The following is a 20,391-nucleotide window of genomic DNA, read 5'->3' as shown; positions in this document are numbered from 1 at the left end:
AATTGTTCTACAGCTGGACATGCAAGGTGTGAGGCCCCCACACTGCCCGATAGGGTGGGTTCCTACACACCGTAGCCCTGCAGTGATATTACTACCACCGAAATCACGCGCGCCTGCCAGACCACTGCCGGTCTTCCGGGAGTGGGAGGCACTAACGTGATACCCGGCCTGGCGAAGGCGAGGTCGGGGGAACCCGCACTGTTTGCCTCAAGAGGTCTCGAGCCTCCCTGCTGACAACCTTTGTAGTTGACAGACGTAACACCAGGCTCAACCAAACACAGACGCAGAAGGTGTGGCGTGGGAGCCGCTTGACAGCACAACATTCTCACGGACAGACCCAGTTTCAGCCATCAACTGGGTGTCAGCCCCTGTCCCCATGAGAAGCGAAACGTGGGGCAGCTTGCGCTTCATTGAAGACACGCGACCCGCAACCAAAGGAAACAAATCAGAGCCCTTATCCCGCTGGTGTTGGGGGGGGAGTGACCGGAGAGCGAGCTGCACACAGCTAGACGGCGATGGTTTTTTAGGGCGTATTCATCTAATGTAGCCGATCCCTCCGCCGCCAAGGCTGTCGGCCTTGCGGTCACCTGTTGACGTTGTGCCCAGGGTACCTCAGGCGGTGGAAACATGGCCGCTGGTTGAGGGCCTCGCCACAGCCGCTGGCGAGGCCGTGCTCTCACCTCTGGCTGCGCGGTGTGAGGCGGTGTGGGACCTAGGTAAAATACCGCTCGCGCTCCTGCGGAAAGACCAAAGTCCCTCTGCGGAGAGGGGAGCCCTGAGGAGGGAAAAAAACGTCTCACCCCCTCAAAGGGAGACTGATCCAACCAAGATGTCTGTAAACAAGCGTTGACAACATCCTAGCCCTCCCTGCGGTTATAGCTAGGTCAAAGCTAATAACGTCAAAACCTCGCGCGATGTTTTGACATCGGCTGGCCTTCAAGGCCCCGCCACCCGACACCAAAAACAGCAATTCGAACAATGTTACTAATCGCTGCTAATTCTATAACGTGGCGGTATAGGCTTAATCAGCCCACCAGCCACCCGCCGGGCCGACTCACCTCATGGCGTCGGCCGGGCGGGGCACTGTTCCAACATGCCAGAGGCAAAGGACTGATGCCACCTGCTTCACAAGCACGGAGCACCAGTGGTGGTTGCAACCAGCAACCTCCACTGTGGTGTGCACCCATGAAGGGGTAAATGAATAAATGAACTAAAACTCCACCAACACACTGCAGAATGGGCTAGCCCATACACACAATGTTAAGGGGATGCAGACCAGAGAAACACCAGTCCTGCACACCATTCATAGATTCACAAAAAGCACACCAGCCCTAGGCCTCAGCCCATTCACCCATGAAAAAGGTAAACAAGCCCCCGTCAAAACTCCCAACAGTAGACACCGATTGACCGTCAGCATGAATGGTCAGGGCTCTACGCTAACCTTTTTACCAAGGAGCACATGTGCTCCTAAATGAACAAATTTAGGAGCACACAAAGAAATTTAGGAGCACCCAAAAATATTTAGGAGCACAGTGAAAATATTTCAAGTAACATTTTTTTTTATTTTTTTTTTATAAATGTATGTACTGTGCGTGCATGTGCAAACGGGAACAGGACACACATCTGTGCAATAGCACATACCACCAAAATCACTGGCCCACTGTGTGCGTCTGTGTGTATCTGCATGCAGGCCCGGACTGGCCATCGGGAGCACCGGGAGTTTTCCCGGTGGCCTGGCCTGCACAGATAAAAAAATATATTATATAAAAAAAAAAATATTATATATTTTTTTTATTGTAATTTTTATTTGAATTTTTTTGCCAGGCCATTGTTTCTAGTTGTGGTGGCGGCGCTGCGTGATAGTTTTTAGATAAGCAGGTGGGTGGGGAACAACCAGGATTTCACTGTCTGTGACAGAGTTGGAGAACTATCTGACTCTCTCTCCCTCACGCGGACACACACACACACACAATGGAGCCGTGCTGCCACTTGTGATTGGTGGAGGCGGGACCAGGCGATACAACTGATTGACAGTGGAGGCGGCGAATGAAATGGCAGATGGCACACTCCCAAAAGGAGTTGTTAAATCTGACATTACAAAAAACAATATGTGGTGGTTATGATTGGGGCTGAAGTTGAATAAACAATTTATGAAAGAGAGAGTGTTATGGTTTGAAACCGATCGCACAACACAAGACAGGTATGAGAGTAAACCAAAACAGGGCAATATTTATTATATAACAAAAAGCGGCACAGTCCCTTTAAGGGAGAACACAAAAAACACTAGAGTCCATGAAATCTGAAAACTGCGGCACTGTGCCTTTAACGGGCGAACAGGCTAAAGGACCAGGGGCACTGGAGAGGGGGACAGGGACAGAGGCCCGGAGAGGCGGGCTAGAGACAGGGACAGAGGCCCGGAGAGAGGGGCTGGGGACGGGGACAGGAATCCAACGGCGGAGGCCGGGCACCGGGACAGGGGCCCGACGGCGGAGGCCGGGCACGGGGACAGGGGTCCGACGGCGGAGGCCGGGCACGGGGATCCTCTTCCGTCCCTACACCGAGTAGGGCTCTGCTGCTCAGAAAGGAATCCTCCTCCTCCTCCTCCTCGGATGCTGCAGACGGGCAGCGCAGAACAAAGGGGGTCCCAGGGGACCGGGGCGAGAACACGCCATCCCCCCGTGGAATAGGGAGCGATGGCGAGCCGGGGTCCGAGGGAGAACACGCCATCCCCCCGTGGAATAGGGAGCGATGGCGAGCCGGGGTCCGAGGGAGAACACGCCATCCCCCGTGGAATAGGGAGCGATGGCGAGCCGGGGTCCGAGGGAGAACACGCCATCCCCCCGTGGAATAGGGAGCGATGGCGAGCCGGGGTCCGAGGGAGAACACGCCATCCCCCCGTGGAATAGGGAGCGATGGCGAGCCGGGGTCCGAGGGAGAACACGCCATCCCCCCGTGGAATATGGAGCGATGGCGAGCCGGGGTCCGATGGAGAACACGCCATCCCCCCGTGGAATAGGGAGCGATGGCGAGCTGGGGTCCGAGGGAGAACACGCCATCCCCCCGTGGAATAGGGAGCGATGGCGAGCCGGAGTCCGAGGGAGAACACGCCATCCCCCCGTGGAATAGGGAGCGATGGCGAGCCGGGTTGACGTCTGGAGTGGGAACACTGGAGTCCTCCCGTAGAGAATTAGAGAGCGAAGGCGGTGTCCCACTCCAGGCACACAGCGACAGGTGGCGATGGCTGGCACGTCGTCTCACGCCGGAGACGCGGCAGGTGATGGTAGCAACAAGATGGCACGACGTCTGGTGTGAGAACAAAGGGATCCTCCCGTGGAAGTATAGAGAGCGAAGACGATGTCCCACTACAGGAAACGGCAGTAGATGGTAACGTACAGAACCAGCGTACAGAACACAGAACGACCCGACAAGGACTGGAGGGGAGTCTGCAACCTAAGTACTCTCCCGAGCTGATCGCAAACTCCCAACAGGTGCATGAAGGTAGAGGAACAAGAATGTCCAAATGTGGGGGCTGGTGAAGAGTAGGAGACAGGGAAAAGTCCTCGCAAGGGTGGGGGCTGTTGAGGAGAGTAGACAGGGAAAAAAGGTCCAGGGACAGGCGAATCCTCACAGAGAGTCAAAATAATTCCAAGATAATTCAAAGATTACACACCTTTGCCACATTGGCTACAAACATAATCACTGCAAAGTTATCAAAAAAATAAGAATCTGATCAGACACAAGGGTTAAGTTGTTGTTCCCTTTCTAATTTCCTCAAAAACATCTAGTCTAGTTAATGTGATCAATATTATTTGACAATTGATGCTTTTTGTTGGAAATTTCAGTCAGTGAGCTCATACTTTGAGCTCATTTTATAGTTAAAATGATTGAGACAACGCAATCTTCTGTCTTCGTTGTGCATACATGCGTGTGCTCACCACACGTGATACATGTGTCACTATTCTGGCAGTGGCTACTGTTATTATAGTATTGTAATGAAAGGTCTGTTATTTAATGTTTGTGTAAAGGGCTATTTTAACTGTTGATGGGTAGTGCATCAGTAAAGTGAATATGGTATTGTGCTTTTGCCTTGTTTGAATAGGTGGAGAGAGTGGTTAACTGTATTATAATAGTAAATAGAAAAATATGTTGTGCTCTTGCTTTTTTCTTTTTGAAGGTGGAGAGAGTACCATTGCTAGTGCCACAACAGTTTTATTTGAGGTTCATAACAGTACATTGTACTAAGCAATTGTTGGCTCATTAGTTTGTGATTCACATGCACTAAAATTCACCAGAATGCAGGAAATTAAGTCTTTGTAACTAAAATGTTCCGGGTGGGGGACCCCCAGACCCCCCGCTTAAAAAGTGGCCTGATTGGGGCTATATTTCGCGCTATATCTCCCGGTATGAATTATTTCCCCAGTCCGACCCTGTCTGCATGTGCAAACGGGAATGGGACACAGACATTGGTACTATTAATTAAGTGATTAATGCCTACTGTGGCAAAGTTGTAGCCAACAACTAGGCCTAATAAATAAGAAAGGCAGTGACATTGAACAAAAAGGAGACACTGGCATTACCACCAGGGCCATCAGTAGAGGGGGGAGCTAGTGTTGCTCTTCTAGAAAAATTATCCTTTCAGGGTTGCCTATTGAAATACTGTACACCTCCAGTACAAAAACATGAGTTTGCGTGTCAGGTAGACCATTGATTGACAGTCGATTCTAACACTTACGTCACACCGCTTGCACTCTGGCCGTCCGGCGCTGCAGCTGGACCCTATTGCACCTCTGCGTGTTGATAACGCTAGCCAAGTTAGCTGTACACACATACACAGTGGGTCAGTTACTTTGGTGTAGGGGTGTAACAATGCATCGCAATGCATCGATCCTAAGGGGAAAATTCAACTGCATCGATTTGAAAATGTTAGAATCGATTATCGCAATTTTAATGTGTACACGTTATGTTATTGTCATGTCCGTTACAGCCAACACAACAACATATGCTACTGCATCAACGTTATGATTAACAAAGCAAGGCATTCGTTTTGTTGCATTAACGTTATATTACTATTGCTATCGATACATCTAGGTGTTCTCAAATCTATTGCTATTGGTAAGACTAGAATATTACATTAACTTAATGTTTCTTGTGTCTCAGAAAACACTCGCATATCACAATGCGGACTCTCAGGAAGTAAAAGAGAAAATGAGAGCTTCCGATTGGTAATTTCCTTTTTTTTTTTTTAACCAGTCACGTCACTCTACTGTGATTGGACCGCTGGCTTGAGTGCAATGTGTGACTTGTAGTTTTTGAACGATTATAGCGGAGAAAAAAGCACGATTGAGGCTGTAATCTTGAGTCGCACACCGTGCGAGTAATTGATTTTTCCGTTTCGCACACACATATTTCTAGGGGCATATGCAAGCAATATGGTCGCACTGTAGAGCCCTGATGGTTAAGAGGAGGGAAGACCTTTTTAAAAAGACAGCCCTCAGCGGGGAATCAAAAGAACAGTAACCCAGCATCGTAGCATAGCATTAGCCACGCGCTCCAGGATAGCCGGGAAAACGACAACGTTTACCCAGATATCCTGCCCCTTGCGCCAATACACAACTCGGTTGTCTCACGGGACAACGAGCAGTATCACTAACGCCAGCATTGTTATGCCTGGTGGCGCAGGCCCTACCTGGGCGCGACCTAGCCACGACAGCTAGCCGCCACGCGACATCCCTCGATCCGCTGTCAGAAGACGAGGAAACCCCAGGACAGGCCCGATGCGCTGTCAGAACTTGCAGAGAAGATTCCAGGGGCTGGCAAATCTCCGGCGAAAACCCAACATTGTTCAATTTCTCTCTGCATTTCATAACAACTGTTCATGGAGTGCACTGCAACGTCCATGATGGAAACGAAAAAAAGAGGAAGGGCGAGTATGACCATGTCCGGTGTCTTATAGGGGGACACTGGGGCGGGGCATGGTCAAGTGCATGGGTGCATTGTTTTCGTTAATGAAGTACAGTAGGTACTGGAGATAGGGGTATATCTCGGTATGGCGAAGAGCGAGACGTGAGGCCAGTACGCTATATAACTCATTCACTACCACACTACAAATGGTTAATGCTTTCACTACCACACTACAGAAGGTTAACCATTCACTAGGTTAACCCTTCCTGTAGTGTGGTAGTGAAAGGTTAACCCTTCCTGTAGTGTGGTAATGAAAGGTTAACCTTTAGTGTGGTAGTGAAAGGGTTAACATAGCACTCACATAGCAGAATCTTCCTACGCTATCTGAGCCAAAGGCTCTTAATGATAGATTTAACTTCCCTTTGACCAGAATCAGCACCCTCTTAGTCTCATATGGGGCAGAGGAAAAAGCTACCACCTCATACATTTTGTTCTGGAATCTATAGGCTATCAGGTGGGTTTCCTGCACAAAAGCAATATGTCAGCATTTTTATGTTTGAAATATTCCAGGGACTTCAGTCTTATTAACGGAGAGTTTAAGCGCTGCACATTCAAAGTCAAGGAATTAAAACTGACCATGATTTTCTATAAGTAAGAATAATGACCAACGCATCCTAAGTACTACAGCTATTTACACAAATAAAAAGACACTAAGGCTGAATTCAGATCAGATCCGACCATCCGGCACCTCGCTGCAGGGTGGTGCGTATTCCCCTCTTCTTCGTCTTCCACTTTGACCGATTGGCAGCTGCATAGCGAGGGCCTGCATCCGGAAGAGCGTGTTTTTCGAGTTCAGTTTTTTGGCCAACCCAATGTGGTAACAACTGCCGGAGCCCAACGCAACTACCCCCATTCAAAATACGCAAGTACCCCATTCAAACTAATCAACTACCGCCATTCAAAATAAGCAACTACCCCCATTCAAAATAAGCAACTACCCCCATTCAAAATAAGCAACTACCCCCATTCAAAATAATCAACTACCGCCATTCAAAATAATCAACTACCGCCATTCAAAAGAAGCAACTACCCCATTCAAAAGAAGAAACTACCCCCATTCAAAAGAAGCAACTACCCCATTCAAAATAAGCAACTACCCCATTCAAAATAAGCAACTACCCCCATTCGAAAGAATCAACTACCGCCATTCAAAATAAGCAACTACCCCATTCAAAAGAAGAAACTACCCCATTCAAAATAATCAACTACCGCCATTCAAAATAAGCAACTACCCCATTCAAAAGAAGAAACTACCCCCATTCAAAATAAGCAACTACCCCATTCAAAATAAGCAACTACCCCATTCAAAATAAGCAACTACCCCATTCAAAATAAGCAACTACCCCCATTCAAAATAATCAACTACCGCCATTCAAAAGAAGCAACTCCCTTATTCAAAAGAAGAAACTACCCCCATTCAAAAAATCAACTACCGCCATTCAAAAGAAGCAACTACCCCATTCAAAAGAAGAAACTACCTCATTCAAATGAAGCAACTACCCCATTCAAAATAATAAACTACCCCATTCAAAAGAAGAAACTACCCCATTCAAAAGAAGAAACTACCCCATTCAAAAGAAGAAACTACCCCCATTCAAAAGAAGCAACTATCCCATTCAAAAGAAGAAACTATCCCCATTCAAAAGAAGCAACTAACGCACTCAAAAGAAGGGGAAACATGTGTTGTATGTTCCTGACAGAACACAGCACACAGAATTGAATCCCTGAACAAGCTAAATGAGTTACAGTATACCAACGTACATGTACAAATGCAATCTACTCAATAACAACAAATAAAAAAGAGCCAGTATGCCGGGGGACAATCAGTAGAGGATCCCTGAGAGGTACAGTAACTGGCTGGTAGGATCAGGACATTAAAACTCCTGTGTAGTACCCTGATGAGGGGGGATGCTCAGCCTGAGCTCACTTTGCTTGTTTAAGAGAAAAACGAGAAAAGGAGAAGCAACAAAAAAAAATTAAATACTTTAAGTAAGGGATAATGTATAGCTACGAGGTCATTGTTGCAAAATAATTTACCGACACAGAGTTTAAAATACCGAGCCGCCTCGGCGAGGTGTTTTAAACGTCAGTGAAGGTCAATTATTTTGCGATGATGACAGAGTATAGCTATACATTATCCCGCTTATTACATGGCTAACTTACTAACAATATACCTAATTCATTTTACAAAATCGACAAGACGAGATCAAATGCAGACGCAGTTGTTCTGTGGCTCTGTCAGCCCAAATAAAGTGATTATTATTATCGCCGGCAGCCCGGCAGGTGTGTCTAATTGCACTGAAACAGTGTGTGTCAGTGGGGCTTGATTGCGAACAGCTGCGCACATCGGTCATTATTGTTCCACAGAGGTCCGTTATCGAGTAATATCGGACCTCTGTCGAGCTCTATTGACCAATCACAAGCAAGCATTTCGGCGAATGTGAAAACGCCATGTAATAAATATATTAAATAACATGTTCCCTGCTGGGAGGGTTATAATCCCTGAGGTTAAAAGAGCATGCCCGATAATCTGAATAACTACCTGAAGAAGAACAGCCTTGGTTCAAGCATACAACTGTAATTCAAATGTAGGATCCCATCACAGCTGTGACGTCCAGCTCCGCTACTAACCCTGTCTGCTCTCTAGTGTCTCTCCCTCTTCTGTTGAAGACCCAGGTCCTGTAGATGTACTCCTGTTTCCCTGTCTGCTCTCTAGTGTCTCTCCCTCTTCTGTTGAAGACCCAGGTCCTGTAGATGTACTCCTGTTTCCCTGTCTGCTCTCTAGTGTCTCTCCCTCTTCTGTTGAAGACCCAGGTCCTGTAGATGTCCTCCTGTCTCCCTGTCTCCTCTCGAGTCTCTCCCTCTTCTGTTGAACTAGGTCCTGTAGATGTCCTCCTGTCTCCCTGTCTGCTCTCTAGTGTCTATCCCTCTTCTGTTGAAGACCCATGTCCTGTAGATGTCCTCCTGTCTCCCTGTCTGCTCTCTAGTGTCTCTCCCTCTTCTGTTGAAGACCCATGTCCTGTAGATGTCCTCCTGTCTCCCTGTCTGCTCTCTAGTGTCTCTCCCTCTTCTGTTGAAGACCCATGTCCTGTAGATGTCCTCCTGTCTCCCTGTCTGCTCTCTAGTCTCTCTCCCTCTTCTGTTGAAGACCCAGGTGACGGTCCTGTAGATGCCCTCCTGTCTCCCTGTCTGCTCTCTAGTGTCTCTCCCTCTTCTGTTGAAGACCCAGGTCCTGTAGATGTCCTCCTGTCTCCCTGTCTCCTCCCTAGTGTGTCTCCCTCTTAAGTTGAAGACCCAGGTCCTGTAGAGGTCCTCCTGTCTCCCTGTCTCCTTACTAGTGTGTATCCCTCTTATGTTGAAGACCCAGGTCCTGTAGAGGTCCTCCTGTCTCCCTGTCTGCTCTCTAGTGTCTCTCCCTCTTCTGTTGAAGAGCCAGGTGACGGTCCTGTAGATGTCCTCCTGTCTCCCTGTCTCCTCTCGAGTCTATCCCTCTTCTGTTGAAGACCCAGGTCATGTAGATGTCCTCCTGTCTCCCTGTCTGCTCTCTAGTGTGTCTCCCTCTTATGTTGAAGACCCAGGTCCTGTAGAGGTCCTCCTGTCTCCCTGTCTCCTCTCGAGTCTATCCCTCTTCTGTTGAAGACCCAGGTCCTGTAGATGCCCTCCTGTCTCCCTGTCTCCTATCGAGTCTCTCCCTCTTCTGTTGAAGAGCCAGGTGACGGTCCTGTAGATGTCCTCCTGTCTCCCTGTCTCCTCTCTAGTGTCTCTGCCTCTTGTATTCTTCCCAGGACCTGTAGATGTCCTCCTGTCTCCCTGTCTGCTCTCTAGTGTCTCTGCCTCCTGTATTCTTCCCAGGACCTGTAGATGTCCTCCTGTCTCCCTGTCTGCTCTCTAGTGTCTCTGCCTCCTGTATTCTTCCCAGGACCTGTAGATGTCCTCCTGTCTCCCTGTCTGCTCTCTAGTGTCTCTGCCTCCTGTATTCTTCCCAGGACCTGTAGATGTCCTCCTGTCTCCCTGTCTGCTCTCTAGTGTCTCTGCCTCCTGTATTCTTCCCAGGACCTGTAGATGTCCTCCTGTCTCCCTGTCTGCTCTCTAGTGTCTCTGCCTCCTGTATTCTTCCCAGGACCTGTAGATGTCCTCCTGTCTCCCTGTCTGCTCTCTAGTGTCTCTGCCTCCTGTATTCTTCCCAGGACCTGTAGATGTCCTCCTGTCTCCCTGTCTGCTCTCTAGTGTCTCTGCCTCCTGTATTCTTCCCAGGACCTGTAGATGTCCTCCTGTCTCCCTGTCTTCTCTCTAGTGTCTCTGCCTCCTGTATTCTTCCCAGGACCTGTAGATGTCCTCCTGTCTCCCTGTCTGCTCTCTAGTGTCTCTGCCTCCTGTATTCTTCCCAGGACCTGTAGATGTCCTCCTGTCTCCCTGTCTGCTCTCTAGTGTCTCTGCCTCCTGTATTCTTCCCAGGACCTGTAGATGTCCTCCTGTCTCCCTGTCTTCTCTCTAGTGTCTCTGCCTCCTGTATTCTTCCCAGGACCTGTAGATGTCCTCCTGTCTCCCTGTCTTCTCTCTAGTGTCTCTGCCTCCTGTATTCTTCCCAGGACCTGTAGAGGTCCTCCTGTCTCCCTGTCTTCTCTCTAGTGTCTCTGCCTCCTGTATTCTTCCCAGGACCTGTAGATGTCCTCCTGTCTCCCTGTCTTCTCTCTAGTGTCTCTGCCTCCTGTATTCTTCCCAGGACCTGTAGATGTCCTCCTATGTGTCACCGACTGCCTACAATCAGTCATCATCACCTACTTTCTGCAGGCATGTCTATTGCCCAGTCGCTCAGCGCTCGGATGTTAGTCTGTTTCTCTTCCAGCTGCAACTGAAGAGACGTCCCAGTAGAATTCTGTGTTTGTGTTTTCCTAGTGTAGCCACTAGCCAGTGAGCTAATCCCTGCCTGGTTCCTGTACCTGCCTGCCAGTTGCAATAGCAATACATATGCCGTGTTGGGTTTTGCACCTTCATCTGTATCCTGCATCTGCTCTCTGCACGTGGGTTGATTTGAAACAAGTAACGCTAGCTCCTTAAAATAGGGATCAATTAACAGATCCATTTCAGAATCCTATCAATAATTCAGAGGAGGGAAGGAGTTTGTGATATTACACGTTTAATTTGAATCTAACAGCAATGCCACATCTAGTCTGGGTGTAATTTTCTTTATGACGGTATCACCAATGGGTGAGAAATTACGCTTATTTGGATTATATTATGTTTGGCCTGATGATGGCACTAGAATAGAGGCTCACCTAAATCAATATATTTCTTCCTCGTGGAGTCCTGAATGCTCATAGCAAATGATATGACTGTGGCTGAATCCCATTCACACAATTTGTGTCCGCTCTACCCTCACCCTTGCCCCTCTGGGGAATCCCCATCGAAAAACAGGATGTTGTTTTTCAGTTGAATTCATAAATGATGCACAGGGCACCCTCAACCCGTGAGGGAGCAGAGTGGAGCGAGTGATCAGATCTGTCCACTTCAGCCCCAAATATGACCCACATGCATTTGTGTCACATATTACATGTTTTTATAAAGATAGCACCAACAATGGAATTAAACTAGATGAAATGCATTTAGGTGAAAATCATTTGTGATGTGAAATTGTATTTCATGTAAACTTATAAGATAAGATAAGATAATTCAGGAAATAATGTAATATAGGTGTAAATGTGAGTTTTTAAGTCATATCGTTCTCTGCCAGGAACCTGGAATTGTGCAGCGAGGACTCTTCCAAATAGGTACTTTTGTATGCTAATTGCATGTAATTGTGGCATGCATGGGTACTTTGGGTAGACATGGTTGGTTGCATTACCCCCTACTCCCTCACACAAATTACCCTGGTAATGATGAAGGCTTACACACCACAGAGTGTTCATTTGATTTGAGGGCTAAGGGGTCACATTTTCTATTAAAAGCACGGGTTAGGAATCAGGATACATGCTCATTTGAAAATGTAAAGTTTGGCCTGAGGGTGGTTTGCTAGGAGCAAAGGTCATTGGGTCACCAAAATAGGTGTCTTCCTCTCTGCGTTATGAATGTGCACAGTAAATCTTGTGACTGTATGGCTAACGGGTCAAAATATCCACTAATTTGAACCATGCAAGTTTGGCCTGAAGGTGGCGCTAGGCTAAAGGGAGTGATATCAAGATATCTTGTTCACAGCCAAACAAACAGACACATACAATAAATATGGGTGAAAACATTGCCTCCTTGGTGGAGGTAATGAATAGTAGTGGTAGTACTGTTGTTGTTGTAGTAGTAGTAGTAGTAGTAGTAGTAGTAGTAGTAGTAGTAGTAGTAGTAGTAGTAGTAGTAGTAGTAGTAGTAGTAGTAGTAGTAGTAGTAGTAGTAGTAGTAGTATTAGTTGAATGATATTATTGCTGGGAGTACGCAATATCCCTGAGACCAATATGTGAAGCAAAGCAACATTGTTGTGTTAAACGCTTGACTGGGTTTGATAATTAGCTCTATAAGTAAAAGGGAGTTAATTAAACTTGACTGAGATGAGGACATGGAAGAGTGGAACTTTCTTTTCCCACTTAGGTTTCTACAAGGTTTTATTTCCCCATGGGTAGCCAAGTGTGTGTGAATCCTCTTTTTGAGTGAAATGTGGGACAGCTACCAATCAGTAGGAAGTTTGGTTTTGTTCCAGAGGCCATTCGACTGGTGAATGGCCACAGTGCAAGGAATGGTCAGTTCACTAATATGCACCTTTTGACCCCTTGATTTGAACCTTTTTTAACCAAAGTGCACTTTTTTTTGTACTGACCAAATTTATTTATTAGACTCAACAGATCAGCTACTGTATGGATCCTGTTCTCACAGTGTCATGTCTCTTGTGCTTTAATAGTGTCATGTATGTCTCTTGCCCCGTGTTCTGTCTTAGATGTGTATAAGTGCAGCTGTTTGCCGTATTCATGCCTTAAATTGCCCCTTGCGGGACTAATAAAGTTATTTGAATTGAATTTAGTACAATTTACACACATCATCATCACCATCATCATCATCATCATCATCATCATCATCATCATCATCATCATCATCATCATCAATACTCATCATGGAACCGATATTTTTTTTCATTTTCAGGATGTCTAGCAACTAACACTGAAATAACTGAACTATACATTTAATTTCCAACACGTTTACAATGTCTATGTAACAAGGTTGAAACCTTGCAATGGTAGCCCTGTGGTGTAAACTCACTCCTAAGCTAATATCCTTTTCAGGAGACAGAATGGATAAGACCATGGTGTTTAACATAATGTGGTCACATGGTGCTGGATGAGCGGAGGTGGTTCGAGGCTGCTAGTAGGCCTACTTAGTGACCACCGGCCGTGTGGTGCCGTGAACTCGGATACTAATGGTTCATCAAATTTGCTGACAACACAGTAGTGGTGGGCCTGATCTCTGCAAACGACGAGAGGGCCTACCTGGAAGAGGTCAAGTTCCTAGTGGGATGGTGTCAAGAGAACAGCCTCTCCCTGAACGTCAGCAAAACAAAGGAGATGATCGTGGACTTTAGGAGGTCGGGGGTCAGGGACTACAGCCCCCTCAGCATCGACGGGGCACCGGTTGAGAGAGTGAACAGTTTTAAGTACCTCGGAGCCCACATATCCGAGGACTTGACATGGACCACACACATTGACAGTGTTGTGAAGAAGGCACGACAACGCCTCTACTTCCTCAGGCGCCTAAGGAAGTTCCAAGTCAGTCAGAAGATCCTTAAGAACTTATACTCATGTACAATAGAGAGCATCCTGACTGGCAATATCACCTCCTGGTTTGGGAATAGCACCGCACAAGACCGTAGCAGACTACAGAGAGTGGCCCGTTCAGCTGAACGCACAATTGGAGGGGGGCTTCCCACTCTCCAGAACATTTACAACAAGCGGTGCATGGGTAAGGCTAAGAGAATTATCAAATACTTCAGCCACCCAAACAACTGCCTCTTTGAACTGCTGCGGTCAGGCAAGCGATACCGGAGTCTCATGGCAAGCACAGAAAGACTCAGAAGAAGCTTCTATCCCCAGGCTATCAGGATGCTTAACGAACATTAACACTATGTAACAACCATCAAATGCACTCACAGCACACACATCCACACGCACACACTCACTTTAAACAAACAACTCACTGCAGCACCCACTTACACACTTTAAAACACCTAAACACACTTTATATTTATTGGTAAAGAATTTGCACTACAACCCATACCTCATTACACCTTACTGTAAATTGTACCTAAATTGTAGCTCATCCCATTTCTGGTTTGCACTATATATAGTATATTGTATATTAGTATATTGTATAGTATATTGTATGGTAACTCAGTTACTTCTACTCTGCATTGAACATTGTACATATGTACATACTGAACACTTGTGCCTACATACGTGACTTCTATTTTATACTTGCTATACTTATTTTATTTTATTTTATACTTATCTATTTTTGTCTAGCACAGTCTATGGAGCGTAACAGAAAGAAGCATTTTGTATAAAAGTATTCTGTTCTTCTGTATGACAACTAATAAAGAAACTTGAACTTGAACTTGAGCCCAGGAGCTCTCCAGACGGGGTGGTGAGTGTAGTGAGTTTAGAGGAGTGAGTGTAGCGAGGTTGACCGGTTCGATCGAAACGTTGATCTCAATAAATACAGCGGGAGCAAGTTTAACAACAATGCTCTATTTTTCCAATGTAACAAGGTTGACACCTTGCCGTCCCGTTGTGTAAACTCACTCCTAAGTTAGATACCCTCCACATCGCCACCTGAATTGGATCCTTTTCAGGTGGTGGAATGGATAAGGCCGTGGTATTTAACATACGTGGTCACATGGTGCTGGTGCTGGCAGAGAGTTGGCCGTTTGAGGTTCAGGTTCAGGTGTCGAGTGCAAAGTACCTGCTAGTACCACCTAGTGACCACCGTTACATTTACAGTGTAATCGGAATTTGTTGTGAGTTTTCAATCACTGGTAGGTGACGGCCACTGCTTACTGTAGTTCCAAGTCTCAAGTTTTGTTTTATTTGTCACTATAAGTAGGGATATTCGATATTGGCTTTTTTACCGATATCAGATAGGGGCGCCAGAGAATTGGCATTGGAGGGGCTTTGGGTGGGCTGGATTGTTTATAGCAGGTGCTAATGAATTTTAATGTAACAAACAATAACAAACAAAATAAAGGCTAATATAGGCTACATCATTGAAAATGCACGTTACTAAATGTGTAGCGTTATATACCAATGCAAGCACCCAATAACCCAATAAAGCTCGACATTATATCGGGGTAATCTGACGTTCGTGCGTAAAAGGTCGCTCAATCAGTATGATTACAATTTAAAACAACGCTTGAAAGAAAAGTAACCAAAGAAAAGGTGTAATATTTAAGATTTCGTTTCTACAAAGGGTATAGCAACGAAATATATATATATCAGATAATGACAAATCACAAGGACAACGAAAACATAGCCTATAATAATATGACTACATTTCTGACATGCACCATTCATTCACCACGATAACAGCCACCATGAGAGCAGTAGTCAACTGGGCACGGCGACCCTATACATTAAACTAGAAAGAAGAAGAAGACCCTACATTCCAGTGTGTCTGTGTCTGTGAGTGTGTGTGTGTGTGTGTGTGTGTGTGTGTGTGTGTGTGTGTGTGTGTGTGTGTGTGTGTGTGTGTGTGTGTGTGTGTGTGTGTGTGTGTGTGGGGGCACAGCGGCCCGACATTAAAATGGGCACGGCGGCCAATGGGCACGGTGGGCGGTACATTCCAGTGTGTGTGTGTGTGTGTGTGTGTGTGTGTGTGTATGTGTGTGTGCGTGTGTGTGTGTGTCAACAAAGACTGGTACTCACCAGTCACAGGAGAACGATCCGCCTGTTGTTGTGATTTGCAGTGAAGCGATCGATCACTGCATTGATGTCCAGTTCTTTGATTGAGATCCAAATTTTCGAGTCGGGTAAGACATTAGTTTAGGACATCTCGGCCCCTCAGCTGGGTCTTGGCTTAAATCCACAGGCCCACCAGGCCTTTTGCCGCGAATGACGGCAGGTATGTGACTGTGAGCCAACGCCGCCACCTGTTCTCCCCCCCGGGCCCCTGAGCGGCTCTGAGCCCCTCCACTATCATTGTCGTTATCCGAGTCTTCTCCGGCCGAAGATGAACCCTCTCCGACTGCGGGCCTCGCCACTGACGTTACCCCGGGCCCGGGGCCTTGTTGTTCATCGTCGTCCTCCTCATTATCTTCCGTGTCTGGCAACACGAACACAATGTCCTCCACGTTCTCGACCACCACGTTGCTGGAATTAGTTGGTGCCTCTCCATCTCCACGACCACCATCAACAACATCATCCACGACCACTCTCCCTCGCTTTTTTCCAATAATAATAAAGCGGTCCATTATATAAATGTCACCTAACTTAATCATATAATATAATATAATAATTTAGGACCTGCTCAGAGGTCATCAATCGATGCTTGTTGTAAGTTGCAATAACTGCTGCTACTAAGTAGAGACAGTGCTGCAGCTAGAAACTGCTTGCGCTAGCTAGAGTTAACGTTAAACTTAAAGTGTGCGCATGCAAATGATGCAATCACGTGCAACGAACCAACCAATCAAATCACACAACAGGTGCCACAAAGGTGAACGGCAGGTCATCATGGCAGGTCAATATGATTTAATAATTTAGTTTAGTTACATCAGTCAGTCCGATGTCTTCATATATTATATTTTTTATTCCATACATTTATTTATACATTTATTTTATATATAAATAAAATAAAAAACATAACTGTCTGGGAGGGGGGGGGGGCTTAGAGGGGGCTAAGCCTTTTTCAGAGGGGGCTTAAGCGCCTGCTAGCCCCTCCCACCCGCCGCCACTGGATAGGCTATACAGATATTGTCCACCTCTTAATTTCCGATACCGATATCAACCGATACCGATATATGCAGGGTTTCCCCCCCAAAGAAAATGTAATAATTTCAGGTAATTAACATTACATATCTCTTGTCATGGAATTAACACAACATTATGCATACTTTTTACAATAAATAAAATAAGAATTTGTTCTTACTTGCTTGCCTGGGTAAATAAGGGTTAAATAAATGTAAAAAATAATATATATATATATATATATATATATTTCTTTTAAACCGATACAGATAATTTCCGATATTAAATTGTAATGCCAATTAATAATATCGGCCGATAATATCGGTAGGCCGATAATATCGGACATCCCTACATATAAGGTACATGTACATTATAGTGAAATGCTTTGTTCTGTATGACTCTCCTGAGATTGTGCTTCATACAGTAAAAAAATAAAATTTAAGTAAAAGAGTAAATAACAAACACGAAAATGTACAAAATGCACAAAAAAAAAAAAAAAAAAAACAGGACTCCAAAATGAGGAAAGAAAAGAGAAAACCTCACTACCTTAATTTCATTGCATTCCATTTCAAACCGTTATTAACACTTTCTGCACCAAACCCGAGAAAAGTCAGGTTTCGCCATCATGCGTTGAGCGCCATACCCGAGAATTCTCGGGTTTCGATCCTTTGATCTTATTCCTTTGATCCCTGTTCTATACACTCAGCCGGAGCTCCCTAGGTCTCCCTGGCTCATCTGCCTACGTTGGAATTGCAATGACGATCGAATCTCACCAGGTGGCAGTATCGCCTACCTTTTGAACTGGGAACTGGGGATATCACTTGTCTTGTGATCCACTCCGGCTGTAATTGCGATCCCCATGGGATCGACTGGTATTAATTTATTTTGGAGTACTTTCTGACTGAGGTAAGGTCTATTTTAGGTAACCTGCTGGTATTTTTTTAACGTACCGATCACAGTGTCATAGTTTACCAGACGTAAAACTTGCTTTTGGTAACAATCACAGTTTTGAGTTAAAACGACCCCCCCTTGATGATTTTGTGAAGACACATATGTATATGGTATATACCTTTGATTTGGAAGTATTTGGGGTTTCAGGCGAGCAACCAGAACGATTTGGGCATAATGCATATAACGTGCCATATCTCGCAATCTATGAAAAATACTGGATTATTTTGGAAAGGGGCGATGTTTAGCGTGTAATAGTGCACAAACTACAGTATGTAGAAATGAACTTGTTAGTCAGTGATGGACTATGAACAATGCCTGTCAAATGAGCCATACTATTGTCTCCATAGCTATTTGATTTGATTTTATTACGGATCCCCATTAGCTATAATACAGAACACACGATGGGTCTGCAAACATCGCTAAAATGGTCAATAACGCTGGCGCCATTGAGTAAAGAATGGAAAAGGGCGTGGCGCTCAATGAGTTAACAGACATGGACGTTTTCCCCTCATTTCCAGTGCTGTCGAGTGCCACAGTACTACCTAGCAGAATGACTAGCGTGACACATTGCAACAGCGTTGTGCCAAAAGGCCATGCTGCCATTCATGATGTAAAATGGCAATTATTTCAGCTGGTTTGATCTCTCTCTCTCTCTATTTACATAATATCGGTGTGGTTTTAACAGCGCTGGCGGCCACTTAGCGTTAACACTGTGTTGTGGCATTATTCTAATAATTGCGGATTAGAAAAGCCACCTGGTGAGCGTGCTTCATTTGGCATGACTGTCCTTAATAGACGTGGAGAGAACAAGCAGACCCACGGTGTCATGGTGGCTCCGGTCGTGATACTCTGACTGGTTCCTTATTAGCGCAGCCTGATTCCACATCGCTCCGCTCGTACACACAACCAAGCCCAAACGCATACATGCCGCTGTGTCACACCGAATGACACCCCTTAACCAAACACATATAATGAAATAGACAAAAGCAATCACTTCCAATCAACGGTCAGTATAAAACGCCTGGCAGACCGTGGCCTTGCTGCCCCATGTGTATAATAATCAAGAAAAACATTGGATACCCGTCAGAAATGGTCGCTTTAAGCAGAGACAGGATTGTGCATCGGTGCGAAATCAAGCGCTCGTCGGGGCTGTGTGTAAGCAGGGTTTTCCCCCCATCTGTACAGTAGCCTATAACCTCTACAAGGAGTGGACTACCCCAGATCATTGTGACCTGATCTCAGAGGGCCTGCTCTGCTTCTATAGCTGAAAATAGCACGACACGGAGGCCTGCTTTAAATAGCCGCCCCCATACATTGCACCCTATACACACAACATCGTCATCCACCTATACACAGAACGTCGTCATCCACCTATACACACACAACGTGGGTTTCTTTTCTGCCTAGGAGAGGAGCGCATGTTTTCCCAGGACGTGTCGAATGACAGATGGCGTTGGTGTAATGGTGTGTAAATTACAAGGCCGGTCTAGACCAGCAGCGTTGTCCTCGGTGGTGAAACAGCAAACTTGTTTCATAAACACATCGATTGCTCAAATATTCATAACAAAACAGGAAAACAGGGTCAGACTCCTTCCTCCTACTAGACGGTTACATTTCATCTGTGTGCGTCTTAATTAAGGGGGAAATTAACTCCCCAGATCACAGTGTTGCAACGCTGCTGTTAGGTTTCATCTGAGGCAAGGCGCCCCCCACTCCTCCATAATGCAGTACTTAAACAAATTCAAGATTTTGCACAACACAGACAGGAATGACAAAACTATTTATATCAGGGAGGTTAATGTGCAGGAAGTCATGATGAATTGTTCTCATGTATGTGTGTGTCTTTGTGTGTGTGTGTGTGTGTGTGTGTGTGTGTGTGTGTGTGTGTGTGTGTGTGTGTGTGTGTGTGTGTGTGTGTGTGTGTGTGTGTGTGTGTGTGTGTGTGTGTGTGTGTGTGTGTGTGTGTGTGTGTGTGTGTGTGTGTGTGTGTGTGTGTGTGTGTGTGTGTGTGTGTGTTGTGCCTGGGTTAATGGTAAATTGACTGCATTTATATGGCACTTTTATCCAAAGCGCTTTACAACTTATGCCTCACATTCACCCATTCGCTCACCGACGGCGGAGGCGACCATGCAAGGTGCCAACCTGCTCATCGGGACCAGTTAGGGGTTATTAAGTGTCTTGCTCAAAGATACTTCTGTCACGCTGCCGGGAGGAGCCGGAATCTAAACGGGAACCTTTCGATTACCAGACGACCACTCTACCTCCTGATCCACAGTCGCCCCATGTGTGTGTGTGTGTGTTGTGCTTGAGTATAGGCGTGGTGAGGAGACACACGAGGAGAGAACTTACAGCTCGGCGAGTTGCAGGTTCTGGAACAGCTGCCATGACAGGGTGGTCAGTGGGTTCTTTGACAGGTTTCTGTGAGAAAAAGACACAATGAGCAAATAAGTTGACCACAGGCAGAGGAAGATGGGGGACAAGGGGGGAGAGGGGGGTATTGTTGTATGAAAATAAGGGAAAATAAGGGAAAGTGCTATCAACAAAGCTGGAG

This window comes from Notolepis coatsorum (genome assembly GCF_963971535.1).
Source record: "Notolepis coatsorum genome assembly, chromosome: 20".
Classification (NCBI taxonomy): domain Eukaryota; kingdom Metazoa; phylum Chordata; class Actinopteri; order Aulopiformes; family Paralepididae; genus Notolepis; species Notolepis coatsorum.
The sequence above is the reverse complement of the archived record's forward strand: the minus strand, read 5'-3'. Positions refer to the sequence as shown.